Source organism: Equus quagga, chromosome 9 (genome assembly GCF_021613505.1).
Source record: "Equus quagga isolate Etosha38 chromosome 9, UCLA_HA_Equagga_1.0, whole genome shotgun sequence".
In the NCBI taxonomy this organism is placed as follows: domain Eukaryota; kingdom Metazoa; phylum Chordata; class Mammalia; order Perissodactyla; family Equidae; genus Equus; species Equus quagga.
This window is the reverse complement of record NC_060275.1, coordinates 58,751,593-58,756,810: the sequence shown is the minus strand read 5'-3', so window position 1 is coordinate 58,756,810 and position 5,218 is coordinate 58,751,593. Positions and strand designations below refer to the sequence as shown.

Sequence of the window (5,218 nt, the reverse complement as noted above, 5' to 3'; positions counted from 1 at the left end):
GTAAAACAATCCTGCAAATCTAACTAAAGATATATGGTGACTATCTGCGCCATGTCCCACTCTTTCCCTTTGTTTTCACATGGGAAAGGGAAGGGTTTTGCAACTTGATTAATGGTTCAGATAATTTCGATACTGAAATTATATTGCATAAGGTGGAAAACAGAACAGAACTAGATAACATGTACAAGTTAGAACAGAACCAAAAGACAACACTCCAGTGGCATTACCAAATTCTCCACCCCCACTTAAAAATAATAAATAAAACAACCAGAGCCATAAAGGAAAGAGAAATCTGGCTTCCCTGGAGTTCAAAATAAACGCAGCGAAGCCAAGTACCCCGCACGCCCTCGCGCACACCCCGCGGGGAGCCAACGCCCTCTTACGCACAAGCGCAGAGGCTTGTGGGCAGTGCCACCGCTCAGACAGGTAAGATGCCCGGGGTGACCCAAGACAGTGTGTGGGTGCCCCTCTGTCCTTGCACCTGATCCCGAATTCCACCTTTCCAGTTCATGCTGGTGAAAGGCTTCCTCTGCAGTTTAAATGCTAACACCTTAGACTCATTAATTCTCTATATATGAGGACGAATGTGTTGATGAGACCAATTCTTGTTCTGTGAAGGAAGAGCAGAGGCTATGAGGGCACTGGTGTCTCTGGGGAGGATGGGGCAAAGGCAGCAGCCCAACAGATGAGTACTGAGCATGGCGGGGTGGAGCGTGACCCAGGGCAGCGCCAGGGGAATGCATCTTTCTGCGAATCCTTCATCTAGTCCTGACGCTCCTCTGTGTTGTTCTGGTGAAAATAGCAGTAACCTTACGTAGACATCTGTGTCTAAAACACGGCTAAATCATTGCTGTGGAATGAATAAATGACTTACGGTAGACACAAGGGCTCCCCCTTAGCCTGTCGGTTCCGTTCTAAGCAACAGTCGTAACAGGAAGCCTAGAATGTGGGAGGACGTAACAGGAGGAAGCCCAGGCTGCAGCCCCTGGCGCCCACCCCTCCTGGTTCCTAGAGCCTTGACTTTGAAGAGGACCAGGCACTGTGCTGAGTGCCTCATACAACGCGTCCCTCGTCCACCCAGCAGCTCAAAGAGGTCACTATTTCACTTTGCGACCATTTCACCGATGAGAAGCCTGAGGCTTGGGTTGGGCTCATAGACAGTAAGTGGTAGAGTCAGAACTTTAATCCGATCTGATAAACCCAAGACCTGCACTGCTAACCACAGAAAGGTTTGGAAAGGTCCTAGATACAATTTAGTAGATCCTAATGAGAAATTTTAGGAAACCAACGGTTTTCACGTCAGGAGTGCAGCTGCCAGTAGTAATTCCCACCACGTTTCACTATTCTTGTAACTGCAGAGATTTCAATTTTCAAAAACATTCCCAAAGTTACAAATACTTTCAAATGTGTAGATGCGTGTGCATGTGTGGTGCACATGCGTGTTGCTGTACGTGTGTGAAACGAGGGAGGCAGGAACAGGGAGAGCGAAAGTCCTGTGCCTTTGGGGACTGTGTGTGTGTCTCATCCCAAAGGATCCCTCTTTTACAGTGAACGTCACAGGCACATCAGAGAATCCTGGGCACCAGGATGGGGTCGGCACTGTGCATGGGCGTTCTCCCGGGGTGATCTTTGGCTCCCCTTGTCCTGTCCTGCAGCAGCCACTTGTTTCTGGGCACCGCTTCTTGTGCAGATGCTGCTGCTCCTCGCTACCTGGCAAACAGGTGCATGCTTATCCCACCTCCCGGGAAGAGCACACACCTGTTCAATGGCTCCTCGTCCCCCAGGGCCCAGCTCCACTCACGCTTCTTTGAGGAGGCTCTCCCCAGCCACCCCGCACCGCTTATCCTTGGCATCGCCGGCTCTGCCCCCTCGCCTAGCTGATCCCAGGACAGTTCTGTAGCTAGGAGCACAGGATCTGGAATCAGAAATGCCTGGACCTGAATCCTGCTTCAGCCCTTTTCTCTACCCTTGGAACCTTGGGAAATGAACACCTGTGGTACGGAGTTTCCTTGTGGGTAAGAGGAGGACAATAACAGCTCCTCACTCACCAAGTCTATGAACTGGATGAGTTCACTTGGGTGTAGCTGGAGCCCAGCATTCAGATGAATGTGAAGGGCAAGCAGCAGAGGGGTTTCCCAGACCTTACCCTGATGAATACTTCAGTCTCACTGCCACTCTTCTCTGCCAGGGACACTGGGAAGGATGGTATTTCAGCTGGTCACATTTCCACCCTAAATAAAAGGACGTTGATATTAAATCAAAAGGCTAGAACAGTATTAACAGCCAGCGTCTGTGGCGTTGGGTTATATATTTTCCATATCCCATATACATGCCGTAGCCATGTATATCTTTGCTTCTACACTTACAGAGGTTGAATAAAAACGTCATTCCCTCACGCCAAAAGTAATATCCTTTGGAGAACATATTTTGTAAGATCAAGAGTTCACCTTCGATGGCTTCTGAACAGTACATAGCATGGTGCTGGGAAATCAGCAGACGATTTTAGAAATACCCCTGTCTCCATCTTCTCCTCCCAGCAAAGCCAAGTTGACATAAAAATTCTTCTGCTCCTCCTTCAGGGTAGGACTCAGTACCAGGAGGGCCTAAGGCCATTAGCTATTAGGAGCAGAGTCAAAAATAAACCCCCTCCCCCGACTCTCCTCATCATCTCTCAGCTTTCCCTGTGGTCTCATGGTGCCCCACCTAAGGTTACATCGAATGTGTCCGGAAGTTAGGATTCTAACACATTCTTCACGCGGGCTGTGAGCTACCGGGACAAGGGTTCGATTTGATTCCCATTTATATTTCTAGCACCTGGCTAGATGTCTGAAACATAGTATTCATTCTTTCAATCATTCAGCAAACATTTATTTAACGTGTAATTGTGTCATCCCCTGTCCCGGATGCTGGCTTGAGGCCCTGCCTTCCCGCAGTCATCCAGTCAAGTAAACTGCCCTTGGGGTTCCTATGGGGGCAATGGAGGGATGTGTGGCCTGAGATCCAGGAAGGCTTCCAGGAGGAAATGACATCTAAACTAAGATCCAAGGGATGTGTAAGAAGATAAATAAGACTTAGTTCTCAATAAATCTTTGTTGAACAAAGAAGAAAGTTTCTATATATTTTCCTTTCTTTGCCGTTTGGCTCTCAGTATGCTTTAGCTTTGTTCTAAGATTGCTCTGTAATGTCTCTTTTCCTTATTCTTAGATTGTTCCTGTTCTTTGGCTTATTGGAGAAGCTACTATTTGTTTTCAAATTATTTTGTACAATATGACTTCAGTGATTGCTGCTGCAGGAGTCTCGGGTCACAGACACGCTCAACCACCAACCTCTCTCTTTGAGTTAACCTGGCCAGCAATGGAGCGTCCACTTCAGCACCACTTATTATCCAAAGTGAGGATTTTAAAAGTGTTGGAGCTGGACAAATGCACGTATGGACTTGTCCCCTGCCGTCGTCGTAATAACTACTTCCGTCGTACAGAGCTTTACGGCTCTTCCTCTCCAGCACCCACTCTCCACACCCAGGCTCAGCCCTGCACAAGCGCTTGGGCTCGGGGCAAGGACATTTCTCTCGGGCAGAGCTGTGGGTGAGCGTGTTGAGGCAGAGAGGGGGGGAGCTTCTATGTAAAGTTTTGTGCAGGAGGTTGGGTCAAGGTTTTCAACCTGAGTTACTGAATTCAGTATAATATGCGGGGTCAGCACTTTTCAAATGGCCTTCTAGCAAGCTGTCCCACCTCTATAAGTGTCAGGTCTCATGGGGTCTGTCTGCCACAGTGGCTTCCATGGAACTGGCGACAAGGTAGCACCATGTTAGACTCAGAGTGGGCTGGGAATGCCTTAGTCTCCCTTCCATGAAGCATGGAGCCAACCACTGCCCCTCTCCTCATCTGCGGTGTTCTCGGGGAGCTACTAAGTCTTGGCATACACAGATGATCGAGCTATGCAATGGCAGGGACAATGTCTCCATGTTGCATCCTGCATTAAAATACTGGAAAGATGGGTGAGAGGATCTTGGAAGTATGGCAGAATATATATCAGAATGTGGCCTCTAATTTTTGTCCTTTGTCATCTCTCCCCAGGCCTGCTCTGCAGCATGAACGATTTCCCCAGAAGTACTTCTCCCCATGGCTCACTGTCATGGAACCACAATGGCCACCCTGCACAGAGGGGCTTGAAGGAAATAGCTCCTAAGATGGAGACAAAAAAGCGTTGAGTACCATATATGAGGTTGACTCACTGAGTTCACAATCTGAAAAACCTACCTCATGATTATAAACCAGGACCTTGCTGTGAAGTGGAAATTCTTGGATACTAGGACAGAAGAACCTAACATCTCCAGAAGCAGCTAAGGCAGAATCAATGCAATGAAGGAAAGAATTAGTGACGCAGAAACATATTTAAGAGGAAATCCAAAATACTATTAATTTAATAAATATAATGCCTCATAAGGTCCTGCTGTCCAAGTTTTTAATCATTATGAGAGAGAAAATATGGATCTGTGGAGGTGGGGGAGGCTCTGAAATGAGATGGGGAACCTGGTGTCTGGTGCCAGCTCCAGACCCCGCCCCCAGCTTGGGTAACTTTGGGAAAGTCTGACTTCAAGGGTTCTCAGTCTCCTCTTCTGTGGGCCTCTTCCTCCTCCTCTTTGGCTGTGACTCCAACTTCTTTGCCCCCATCACAGGTAGTGCCCACCTCCCGTAGTTTAGGAGTATCTGTTGGCATCTCTCCCATCAACTTCACGGTCAGAATCCTTCTTGAATTCCCAGATGAAAGAAGTGAGCTCTGGCCTAAACGCCAACAGCCTGACTGTGCAGCTTGACTACCTGCTCCATCTCCGGAGCATCTGCAGACACTGTGTGTGATGGCAACTGTGCAGCCATCCTCACAGGTGCTATTCTGCCTACAGCTGTGTGGCCATCCCCACTAATGGAGGGTCAGCCACCTGATCAGAGTTAGACTCTCAGGCCCAGAGAATCCTTCCTAGACAAGCTGGCCCTTTTGTTCTGGATGAGCTTCCTGTCATGTTGACTTCTTGTTCTATGAGCCTGGCTGGTGTGCTTGACCCAGTTTCTTACCTCCTTGTCTATCTTCCAGCACAATTTGCCAGCCTATGTACTGCTCTTCATTTGACTCAATGGGTCCATTGTAGTAAAACATTGTTTCACCTAATTGATTGAGAGTCAGTGAATAGCTACTGATTTAGGCACTGGGATAAAGCATA

At 48.1% G+C, this 5,218-nt stretch overlaps 1 long non-coding RNA gene across 1 annotated transcript; it reads left to right on the top strand.

The window, feature by feature from the left end:
• The first annotated feature begins 344 nt into the window (after positions 1 to 344).
• LOC124245191 (uncharacterized) lies at positions 345 to 4,393 on the top strand. Its single transcript, XR_006890215.1, has 3 exons — positions 345 to 426; positions 3,205 to 3,390; positions 4,077 to 4,393. It is a non-coding gene; the product is annotated as an uncharacterized LOC124245191 (long non-coding RNA).
• The last annotated feature ends 825 nt before the right edge of the window (positions 4,394 to 5,218 follow it).